Raw genomic sequence first — 13437 nt, 5'->3', positions numbered from 1 at the left:
GAAAAGACGGTGCTATCGAGAGAGAGATCGAGAAAAATGAGAAACGGATCGCACAGAACCTTTAAATAGTAGATCAGTAAATCCCGACAGATACAGGTATTGAGAGGTGTCGAGACATCTGTCGAGGTAAGTGTCAAGAAATACAACTTCGATAGATACAGTTATCGAGATGGTGTCGAGGAACAAGACAGGACACGAGAACAGATGCTTAATCGATCCACTAGGTGTCGAGAAGCTATCGAGAAGACAGGAGGTTTCTCGATCGATCTAGAAGGTGTCAAGAAACTATCAAGATTGCGATAAGAAAAAGTTGAGAAGCTCGAGAGACAGCTAGGTATCGAGGAGGTGTCGAGGAGGTGTCTAGCCAACTTTTCAAAACAGTTTTTCAAGAATGGAAAAATACAAACATGAATGCAATCACGCATGCAACTTAACTAATAATCCAATCAGCATATTAGATTCTCAAAATCATCTCTCAACAACAATCTTAAGCACATGGATCTCAAAACACGCACTCACACACTAAACAAGTCTAATCGATTTTATATTTCAAAAACAAGTCAAGACAATTTAGTGAGTATACATCAACGTATGTAAACCTTATGATGGCCAAATCACATTGTATATGCACATGTATCAAAAGTAGCAAAGAATATTGCGTGTTGTGTGTGAAAACATCGCAAGATTGCATAAGTGTCTCTATGTTATGACGATTTGAGATATGAGAAAATCGCTTTAACTCACACACAATCATAACTGTTTGATGGGGACTATCACCTTTGAGGTACATCCTATAACTCTTACATCTCCTAGAAAACATGCTTGCAATCATATTTAAAGCATTTTGTTCTTTTTGCTTTTATTTTCTTTGCATATTTTCTTTTTATTAGGCAAATCATGCATGGGTATACAAAGGAGAGAAAAGAAATACCCAATTATGTTAAGCTTTTGACATTGCACTTTTGTTATGCTGAAGCATACAGATGTCATATCATGATTGGCGGGTAACAGTGGTGAGATGATTATTTATGCCTTTCTCTTAGGATTTTCTAGTCCTACCTGTCAAAAAAAGTGATATGAGTGTTAAGTTCAAGAGATCACTTAACCTTACTCATCACAAACAAAGAGCCACAAAGCTCACTTATTTAGTTGTGCATAGAGATGCTCATCTAAGCTACAAGAGATACAAAGTTTAGAAAACTCTGTTTCAATGGCCATTTTAAGGTTCACAAGAACCGATGTACATATACACACACTGTTTTTGTATTTTTTTTTATTTGAAAAACAAAATAAAACAAAACTAAAAACACACAAACAAAAACATGTTAAACAAGGTAAAATAATGCATAAAACTAGACTGACTCAAAACATTAAAGCAAAATACACAAGTAATGCAAAAACAAAAACAAGAAGGGGAGAGAGAGAAAAAGTGAATAAATCACTTGGAACTCTTTTCCTTTCACACCTTGGAAGAACCTTTCCTCTTAGCAAACCCTTGAACCGGTGATGAGGGGGAAGGATTGAAACTGTTCAAGTTCGAAAGGAACATGAGAGTTTTGAGAAGATCTCCAAGAGGAGCAAGAGAGGTTTGAAGCTAATTCTGGTTCCCAGATGCTATCATGCCATTGCTCTGTTAAGTGGCTAACTACTTATAGCAATTTGGTCGAGTATGACCAACAATACCATAATGATGACAGAAATGCTGCTTTTTCTGTTTAGGCTTTTGAGAGTTAGCCTTCTTAGTCCTAGGGTTTTTAGTGTCCTTCTTCTCAAGCTTAGGGTTGCTCCTAAAATAGATTTACCCTTGTCTAGGTTCTCATTTGCTAATTCAGTTTTAACATCATTGTTCTCAATTTTAATATTATTAGCAGGAGGAACAAAAACAGTGGTACTAGCAAAAGCAATATTAGAAAAAGAGAATTCATACCCTAATCCTGTTCGATCAGAAGTAGATTTTTGAATGCTGAGCATCTCATCCAGCTTCGCATTTGATGCCCTCTCCAATTGAGCTCTAACTTGAAACAGTTCCGCTTCAAGCTTCTTGATCTTCTCAGCCAAGAAATTATTCTCGAATCTCAGTGCCCCAATAGTTTGATTAGCTTCATCAAACTTTGTGGAAAGTTCCTCACGGTTAAGTTCCACATCACTGAGTTTCTTGGTGGCTAGCCTATAGAGTTTCTCATACTTCTCAGAGAGCTTGTACAGTTTCTCATAGGCTGTATGGATATCATCTTGATCATCTATCTTTTCAAACTTGGATTCCTCCAATTCTTCTTCTTCATCCATATCTTCAACAATCCCTTCAGTAGGATTGACAGTGGTAGTGAAGGCATTTAAAATTCTGTCATCCTCGTTGTCGGAATCGTCCTTAGGCTCAGTGTCGCTCAAAGTAGTAGCAATTGCCTTGCTTTTCCCAATGCTTTTGAGATATGTGGGACACTCCCGTTTCATGTGACCGAAGCCTTGACATTTGAAGCACTTGGGTCCTGCGGGAATAGTGTACTGACCGTCATCCCTAGCATCCTTCTTCCCTTTATCTTGGCTCTTGAACTGAGAAGAACTAGATTGCCTACGGTCCTTGTCGAAGCCTTTTCCATTGGAATTTTTCATGAATTTCTTGAATTGCCTAGTGATGTAGGACTTCATCTTAGAGTCTTCATCGTCTGATGACTCGTCTGTCTCATTGCTCTTGGCCTTTAGTGCCATGCTCTTGCCTTTTCCCGATTTGCCAATTCTTGTCAACCCTAACTTATAGGTTTGCAAATTATCAACTAGCTCAGTTAGAGGAATCTTATCAATATCCTTTGATTCCTCTATCGCCGTGATCTTGGCATGGAATCTCTCGGGCAGAGATCTGTGCACTTTTCTCACAATCTTGGGTTCAGGAATGGTTTCTCCAAGATTGAAAGTTCACTATGTCCTTGAGTTTGGCATAGAACTCATCAAATGACTCATCTTTCTCCATCTTAATTTCTTCGAAGCTTGTTGTGAGTCTTTGTAGCTTCAAATCTTTGACAGCCTTTGTTCCCTCATAGGTTGTCTAGAGGATGGTCCATGCTTCCTTAGCAGTTTTAGTGGAAGATATCTTCTTGAACTCCTCATTAGTGACCACAATAAATAAGGCATTCAAAGTTATGCTGTTGAAGTTTGCTGCCTTGATCTTGGCTTCATCCCAATCGGCCGGTGCTTCTTTAGGCTTGGTCCAGCCTATCTCCACAGCTTGCCACACCTTCTCATCTAGAGACTGCAAGAAAGCTCTCATGCGTACTTTCCAGTATGCATAGTTAGTACCATTAAACAATGGAGGTATAATAAGAGATTGATCTCTATCCATGAAAAATAGGGTCAATGGATCACACACAAAAATAAACCCTAATCAGAGTGTGCCTGCTCTAATACCACTTAATAGGCCAAAAACGTATTGACCCCTTGTGATGGATTAATTGATTAATTAGCCAAGTTTATTAATTAATCAAATTAACATGCAAAGCGTGGTAACACAAACAAACCACCAATAAACTAAAGTATACAGCGGAAAATAAATGACACGGTGATTTATTTACGAATGGAGAAAATCTACACGGCAAAAACCCCACCGGGTGATTTTAAGGTCACCACTCCTGAAACTCCACTATTATCACAACAAGTGGTTACAAGTAAAGAAATCCCAAGTACCTTACCAACGTACAGTTGAACCATTACCCCAATACCCAATTGAACTTGTTCTGTAGTGATAGTTTCTCCTTTTGATGCACGGCTCCCAAGTACGTGACTAACCAATTGTGCGGATCCCAGTACGCAACTTCAATCACCAACTAGAGAAGATTGTTGGTTGCAAAGTTCTTCAATTCATCCACATGATGAAGATCAAGAAGATGCTCGGTTACAAAACCCAACGGTGCAAAGACACAACAACTTCTTCACAAGAAAGATGAACTAGAGCAAGAACTTCGTCTCAAGTTACAATTCGCATAAATAAGGATTTCTCAATGCTTGTGCAACTTTCCACATTTTGACGGCCTTTAAAATAATTTTTTTATATGTCTAGGGTTAGAAGAAAAGAAGGCCCAAAAACACATCCACATATTAGAATTAAAACAGAACTCAGAATCTGTTTTTCTTAAATCTCAACAGCTAAAGGTGTCGAGGTGCTGTCGAGAACTTCTTAAAACTCAATAGATGCAGCTGTCGAGCCAGCTGTCAAGCTTTAATGAAGAGCAATTTTAATCTTGTTTCTTGGATAGACTTGCATGGCTTTAACACTTGATCTTGAAACCTTATTTCTTGAAGCATTAACCTCATCTTAAATCTACCCAATTACAAGTAAAGTACGTTTTGACAAAGGATTAGCCAATTACATAAATAATGAATGACATATGTTCTAAATAAGTGAAACACATATGTCTTAACACTAAAGTAGATTAAAGAATATAAAAAATTATCACCCTAAAGCGAAGATGCAAGAAAAATAAAAAAATAAAAATCCACCCAAAAATTGTGTGTGAGAGAGAGAGAGAGGGAGAGAAAAACTTTTTTTTTTTTTTGCAAGGGAAAACTATGCATAGAATGAAAGAGATAGTGACAAATTTATAGTAAGAGAGTGTGAATAAAAAGAGACAAAAATAGAAAAAGATGAAGGGAAAAATAAAGAACGATATTAATGTAGTGGGTAGTGGGGAGATGAGAATGTGAGTGAAGAAGAAAGGTTGGAGAAGTAGTAGGGAGATGAAAAGGTAAGGGACGGGGAAAGGTTTGAGAAGTATAAATATGAAATAAAAAAATATTAAAATTAAATAATTATAAGAAAATGGAAGAAAAAAGATAATAACGTAGACGCTGACATGGTTTAACATGAGCGTAATAGTATTAAATGCTACATTTCAGTTTTTAGTAATATATAGATTATAAGAAAATGGAAAGAAAAAAGATAATAGCGTAGACGCTGACGTGGCTCAACGTGAGCGCAGTAGTATTAAACGCTACGCTTCAGTTTTTAGTAATATATAAATATAGATATATAGATTATAAGAAAATGGAAAGAAAAAAGATAATAACGTAGACAATGACGTGGTTCAATGTGAGCGCAGTAATATTAAACGTTATGCTTTAGCTTTTAGTAATATATAAATATAGATATATAAATTATAAGAAAATGGAAAGAAAAAAGATAATAACGTAGACACTGACGTGGTTCAACGTGAACACAGTAGTATTAAACGCTACGCTTCAGCTTTTAGTAATAATATAGATATATAACATGTGGTTGAACTAAATTAGAGAACTTACGATAAAATATTTAAGGAACTATAATTAAGTTTTTCCATTTTCTAAATATTTTAATCCTAGAACTTTTAGCTTGATGTTATGAACAAGATGCAGGTAATTTTTACTGAATTTATACCATTTTTAAAAATATATATATTTTTATAAAATAGCAATAGTTGAAAGTTATTTTGAGAAAAATAATTTTATAAAAAAAAATCTTGGAATACTAACCTAAGGTGTGTTTGGCTCCAAATTAAAAAGTCAGCTTAATTTACTATTCAGCTTATTTTTGTATTATTTATGGGTCCCACTACACTTTTTGGTACTATTCATAAGTCTCACTATACTATTTCAGCTAACTTTTACCTTTATCTAAAGTACTTTCAGTAAAAAGTTTTTATTTTCAATAAACTAAATGGATCCCAAACAGACCCCTAGTCACATGAAGTATGCATTTGGCTTCAAATTAAAAAGCCAACTTATTTTTGCTAGTATTCATGAGCCCATTGCACTTTTTGGTATTATTTATGGGTCTCACTATACTATTTCAGCTAATTTTTACCTTTATTTACAATACTTTCCGCAAAAATTTTTTAGTTTCTACAAAATAAGCGGATCCTAAACAAAGACGAGCTTCATGTATTAAGTGTAACTTGTCTCTTCAAAAGACAAGTTTAATGTTGGAAAGACTATCTTAATATACTTTTAAAATTGTCTCAATTGATGCTTTTGTATGATGATAAAAAACAATCATCATAAGATGTTATAAATTTAAAATATTATTGTATTTATAAAAACATGTCCCTGTTAATAAAGCATGATTCAAAAAAAAAAAAAAACCCCTCTTGCTATACCGTGCTAATTTGCTAGCTAGCCATGATCCAATACTTCAGCGGGTGATATTAGATTGAAAAAGATAGATCTCACATTTTAAGCACTGTTCTACTAGAATTTAATAGCCTCTTGCACATGTATAATTAAAGTCAAAAACCCGATAAATAAATAAAAATAATAATTCAACCACAAGAAACCAATTGAATCAGAATCCAAATTCAGTGGACTTTTCTGGGCAAACAAGCATTGACCTTGGAAGCGATAGAGATGCCACGTTCATGCTCCAGGCGAAAAGAGTTTAAGAATTCCTAGAGTCATACTCCTTGGAATATAAGATTGCCACATTGAAAATTGGAACACTCGATTATAATCTTTGCCAACATATTGAAGTTCTTCTAATAACAAAAATTCTAGGACTAACATTTTCATAAACTGCTGATGATTGGTTTGGTGAACATCAAAAATTTCCAATAAGCAACTAACCTTCGTGCATCTTCTAAAAATTAAAAAAGAGAAATACAAAGCCTAAATTTAGCTGTTTGGCTAGAAGACAACTAGGAGAAGTTAATTCCAGAACTCAATTTTTCTGCACAGCTAAGTCACCTATACAGCTCATCAAGAACTTGCTTTCACAAAAGTTGTAAACAAAATTGGATTGGGTATATTTGGAGCCTGCTTGACAAAGTTGGTCCCACTCCACACCCAATTCCACTGATCTAGCTTTGCTCGAACAATTCTCATAAAGATCTGGTACATCAAAGAGTGAACATTATTTTTTCAGATTTGAAAGACTTTGGTCAATCCATCACTCATGAAAAGATGTCTATGATTTTCAAATTTGGCCAGTTCCAAATTGTTAACCCTCACGCAAGTATAAATTCATACCTAGATCAGCTGAGATGGACTCCCCTTGGTAATTAGGCCTAGCCAGATGGTGAAAACACTTTCCCCAGAACATATGCCCCTTCAATTGAAGGAGTGTTGGAAGGAAATATTGGCTGGCCTTCACACACCACTCAAAGAAAGTGACTCACAGAGTGGAGAGAGAAGATATAGAGACCTCTCAATGCGGACCGCATCATTTACAACTGAATGATGGGATCTAGATGGTGATTAAGTCACAACTGGTGGCAGCAGATAGTCTTCCCTTCTGCAGAATTGGTTTGCAGATTGAACAAAGCAGCTGCCTTCTATGGCAATATGGGTCATTGAAACCTGCCTACACATGGTGGCATATGGATTATATAAAATACTGAAGATCTATAGCTTTTTAGGTAGCTCTTGAATATAAAAGAAAGGAATGCTGAGACATAACCCAGTTTTGATCTTAAGAAAAATACCTGATTGTAAAAATGGTGATGATTGATCATAAATTATTCTATAGATACAGCAAATTATTTCCCAGAGAACAGCCAAAGGTACAAAAAAAATACAAAATACATTTCATTGTATTCAATAATGTCAATGGTTAAATTGAATGACAAAAGAGAAGACATTAAGTCACACTAGTTTTTTCATAAGTAACTATGACAATGAGAAAAGATATACCTTTCCTATCTAATTCAGGTCTTAGGGATTGCATTCTATTGCTGCAGCAGAGGAGAACAGTAATGCTTTCTCCACTGACCACTACACTTCACATTCAGATGCCATTGCCGTTAGCTTTTGATCTTTCCCAAGATACTGGCCCAAGGAATTAAAAAAGAGGACGACACAAAAGATTATCCAATTCTTTCAACTACTCTCATCAGCAAATGAGTTTATATTTACCCGAGATTCTAGCAGATCTGCCAATGTGAGGACCTATATAAACAAATATTCCACAAAATTTAGCCAAAGGAAGAATAAGATTAAATTTGCTAGTTAGTTTTTTGGGGTTACAAGATAATATAACATGGCAATAGTAAAGCTTAAAGCATGAAATATTGACTCATAATGTTGCTCAGCCTTGATTAACAATTAGCAACTATCACTGCTTCTTTTTTGGGTAGACTGCAAGATTAATTTCTGTATGCATTTCATATTTAGCATTCATACCTGTAAGTTCTATCTTTTCCCAAGAAAACTGCATACTGTATCTTGTTTCAAATTGTTACTGACAATGAGGCTTTAGTGTAGGAGCTACAACTGAAATTAGTCATGGCTAACCTCTTTATGGAAGTTTTAAGTCATATTTCTGAGTAATGCAATTAATTTCTAAACCAATTGGTACTAATTGAATAATTTCAAATAAAATTCAGCTTACAGAAGCACTTGTTCATTGCCTTATCTCCAATGAAGACTAGCATCCTTTAATCTTTTGTATGAACTGGAGCACCCAAATTGATTGACCTCTTATCATAGACTATAGACAACAAGACTGACAAGAAAGGACTGTAACAGACAACATGTGAAAATCCATTAATTGAAGTGATTATCTGTGAAAAAAGTTTGACAATAAGTCAAGTGTAAGATGGCTAATCACCCTAGCAAACAATAAACTGTTGAAGTCACTAGAGCAAAGGGCTCTAGGTGAAGCCATGCTAACGGCATAAGATTTGATAGGTGGATGAACTGGATGCAACCAAGTGTCATTTAATTGGGGAACCTAATGTATTGCACTGAAGGGATTGTACCAAAGTTTTATTTTATCAGAAAATGAACATGAATCAGACGCAATGAAACCAACACCTACAAACTCACCTTTTAACTATAGAAATCATGGAATTGGTTAAAAGGGAAACTTAAAAATAAAAATAACAATAAAAAGAAAAGGAATCGCTAGAAATATGTTGTATTTGTTATATCAGTTTGATTTTGGTCATGTAGAGCACTTTCTCACCATTGTTGATATATAATTGTCAATATGAAATATTATTCACAGACAAGGTCAGCCATTTTTCTTTACCTTCCTGTTTCTTTCACAAAAAGTTTGCGTGTGGAAAATCTTATAAATCTTGATTTTGAAGATTAGATATGCGTGTTGGTGGTAATGTCAAGATTCTGCAACAAAGGATAGAAATGATCATGACAGAAGCAAGGATCAAGTGAAGAAGAAGACTTTCAAGTCTACTGCTTAAACGACAAAATATATACTCTGTACACTGTGTTTGTTCTATTTTACTACGACATGTAGCTTTTGCATCTCTGTGTATAGGTTTTAGTAAGCACGTGGATAACACGTGTGTGGAAGTTAGTTTTGTTAATGAGGTTTGGAGGGAAATCTGGTAGATTAGTTAGTTAATCCGTTTTCCTTTTCCCCTGTTTTACCTTCTTGTATATATATATATATATATACTTAGCCTCTGTAATCACTCATTCAGTGCAATATACAGAAATTCTCCAACTCTAGAATCTTCTTTTCTCTGTTTTCCTAATAGATATCAAGCACGGTGCAGGCGTTTCAGACGGATCAGGGTACGAAGTAATGCTCCAATTGGATCTGATAATTGCATAATACAATGCTAAGACTGTGAGTGTGAACTATAACTCTAAAGCTAAACCATTAAAAACTTGAATATCGTTTGAAGCTCTTCAACAATAGAATGATAATATCAATCTTATGCAAGTGAATTATTACTTTTCCACCACACATATTACATAAGCATATAGAGTTTTATTTAACTATTGAGAAATAATTCCCTTGCATTCTTTTACGTTGGAAAGTAAAAAATAAAATTCCTTGGAGAAAGAGAAATTTAAGTACCTTGACTTGTTTGCACATGAACACATTTCAGTTCTTTCCCCTGTTGCATAACAACAATGAAATAAGCTATAGACACATCATTATTTGGTTCCTTACAAACCCTCCCCACCCCACCAAAAAAAGAAAAGAAAAGGAAAACGAGTTTACTAGAAAAGAAAAGGAGGAGATTTGGTTAAGATGGAATTACCACATTATTTTTGTATAATTGGAATATGGGCAATGTTGGGCCAGTTATTCTTTGCTTGCTGGGTCCTCTGGGCTAGTAGTTGAGGGAGATAATGTCAATGTTATGAGGGCAATTGCTTCCCCAACTCCTAATTTCTCTTTGCTTGGAAACTGTGGTTGAAGATATTCAGTGTCTTGTCCGTGGGCTACAATGGGTTTCTGTCAAATGTGTTAGGAGAAGTGGAAATAAAGTGGCAGTTGCCCTTGCTCGCCAGCCATGCTAGGAATATCATATAGATGAAATGTACTGGATGGAGGACACACCTCCACCAGCAGTGGAAGCTTTGTACGTTCCAGGATTCTCTTACTTTGCTTAATTGAATGAATCAATGTTTCAGTTTCAAAAAACAATTGGTCAATCCAAATGTAGAAAGGAAAAACGGGAGCGAGCTAGAGAGCGTGAAAGGCGGGAGGAAGCGTCACGGTATAAATCCAAATCTCCAGTGCAGAGGAAGCCTTTGAAAGATAGGAATTATAAAGCGGACCTTGAATCTCGGTTGGGAAAAACTCAGCTTGTTGTTACTCCAGTGGTGGCACCTGGATATTACTGTTCTGTTTGTGCGTGTGTGTGTAGTGAAGGATTCTGCAAATTACTTGGATCATATCAATGGAAAGAAACATCAAAGAGCGTTGGGTGTGTCTATGCAGGTAGAACGGGCATCTGTTGACCAGGTCAAAATTTTCTTTTGGTTAGTAAATGTTGTAGAAAAGGTGACAGAGAAGAGGCGATCTTTGGCATGAATAGTATATTTGTTGGATTTATATTGAACTCCATAAGACTAATCAATTCTTCTTCCAACTGAATACAATGGATATGTTGTCACTAGTGCCTGCACATCAAGACAATATATTAAAATAATAAATAAGAAATAGACTAAAATAAAGATCTAAGGAAACTAAACAAAGAAAGGAAAAAATTAGGGAAATTATGAACACAATTGGTTAATTTGAAGTAGAGTATCAGAAAAGAGAAGAGGATTAGTAGTGTTGACTTATAAATGTCTATTATTCACTATGGAAATGACATTTTATTCACTAGCAAAATCACCCATTTTCATTAACTTTATTTTTCATTCTCAAAATTTGTTGACTTTGAAGATTCCACATTGTTAATGTTGTAGGTAAACTATAAAGTACGAAGAAGGCGTTCAACTTCAATATGCTACAGGGTAACAAAAAAAATCCTCCAATTATTTATTCTTTTCTTTTATTTAGTTCCTAGCAATGAGCTGTTCATATTAAGTTTCTAATGCTAGACTATTAGAAAAGTATGCAATTATCAGGTCAACTGTGAAAAAGAACAGGGGAAACAAACTTGAATATTGGTTGAAGCACAACTCTAATATGAATCATGTACAAGTGTTTTTTTTTTATTTTTAAATGATACATAAGCATTGATTTTTATTGTTGAATGAGACATAAGCATACAAGTGTTGAAATTAAGTATTGGAAACAGAGAATTACACTTGTATTGTGTTATGTTGGAAAATGGGAAATAATTCTTTTGGAAAAAGAGAAAGTTAAATACCTGAACTTCTTTGCAGATAATACATTTGAATTCTTTCACTCCCCAATTGGATAACTACCATCATTTAAACCTACTCAACATAAAATTTGTGAATTACACTAGGAAAAGTATGTATATTCTGGTAAAGATATACCAGTCCGTTCGTCTCTTTTGTCTGGTAAAGAAATACAAATTCTGGTAAAATTTGTGATACAATGTTGTTGATGTTTATTATATTTTACAAATAAACGATAAAAAAGTCATTTATTAAGAAAATCTACTGAAAAATTTATAATCAAATTTCTAAAGTATTAAAAAAAATTCTAATTAAGATTTATATTTGTGTTAGCTATAAGTTTTGGAAAGAAAATTTAAATTTGTTTCAAATGAGTTGGAAATAATCTTAAATGGGTTTGATGTACTTTTAAATGGACTTAAAATAGTTTTAGATTGAAGAGAAACTCAACATAAATTTAGAGTAGAATTGAAGTCTACCTTTGACACTTAATACAAAATTATAATAAAATTAGTTTAAACCTTTGTTGAACTTCCATCTTAATGATATTATAAACTAGTAGTAAATCCGTACAATAAATGGAATTCAAGAAAAACAATAGTACAATCATTTGCCTGTAATTTGAATTGTTCTCAAGATTCACCAATCAAATGCAATAACTAAATGAAAAAAGATCTAGCATCACTTAAATCATACCTAATTCAAATATTTTTAAAGTACATGGTTAGATTTATGAATAGCTAGTGATAATTTATTAGATGTGGAGAATGAAATCATACAATACATTTAAGGGGGAAAATATTGATACAAATATAACCACTTTATATTTTTCAAATAACCTAAAAAAATCATTCATTATAAAATTCTTTGGAAAATTCATAGTCAGTTTTCTAAAGTATTGTAAATTTTTTATTGAAATTTATATTTATCTAACTGAACTTTCATATTAATTATATTTTAAAATTTAAACTAGTCACAACCCAATGGAATCCAGGAGATTCATGCAAGAAAAAAATAGTGCAATTATTTATTATAGCACGTAATCCAAATTTTTATCAGGACTCACCAATCAAAAAAAAAAAAAAAATGCTAAAACTAAATGGACAAGACCCAAGCATCACATAGAATCTGAGGGCATGGAATGTTGAAACAGGAAAACAAATCAAGAAAATGGAAGAACACTCATCGTTTGTGAATTCATGCTGTCCTTCTCAGAGAGGGCCACCACTTGTTGTCAGTGGATTTCATGATGGAACTGCCAAACTGTTGGATATGTGTCAGAGGGGCGCCATTCAAACATTTCCAGATAAATACCAAATCACAACAGTCAGTTTCTCGGATGCATCTGATAAGATCTTCACAGGTGGTATTGACAATGAAGTAACTGTATGGGACTAGCACAAAGGTGAAGTTACAATGACACTTCAAGGCCATCAAGATATGATAACAGGCATGCAGTTGAGTCCTCAGTCCTGATGGCTCATATCTTCTTACAAATGGTATGGATTGCAAACTCTGTATATGGGATACGCATCCATATGCACCACAAAATCGGTGTATGAAGGTAATGGAAGGGCACCAACACAACTTTGAGAAGAACTTGTTAAAGTGTAGCTGGTCACCTGATGGAAGCAAAGTCACTGCCGGGAGTTCAGATCGGATGGTTTACATTTGGGATACTACATCTAGACACATCTTATATAAGCTCCCTGGCCACACTGGTTCAGTCAATGAGTGTGTCTTCCATCCCAGTGAACCTATTGTTGGATCTTGCAGTAGTGATAAACAGATTTATTTGGGGAAGATCTGAGAATCGCAACTTGAAGAACTTACACCTTAGTGACCGTTATTTCAGCTAATTGTTGGCTCTGTAAGGGCCCTTCAAAGACTTTCGAAAGGTTGTAT

The 13437-nt window shown here is 34.6% G+C and overlaps 1 pseudogene; it reads left to right on the top strand.

The window, feature by feature from the left end:
* LOC142630818 (uncharacterized) overlaps window positions 1–13437 on the top strand; it is a 27283-nt pseudogene extending 13846 nt beyond the window's left edge.

Source organism: Castanea sativa, chromosome 4 (assembly GCF_040712315.1).
Source record: "Castanea sativa cultivar Marrone di Chiusa Pesio chromosome 4, ASM4071231v1".
NCBI lineage: Eukaryota > Viridiplantae > Streptophyta > Magnoliopsida > Fagales > Fagaceae > Castanea > Castanea sativa.
This window is presented reverse-complemented; position numbering and strand designations above follow the sequence as displayed.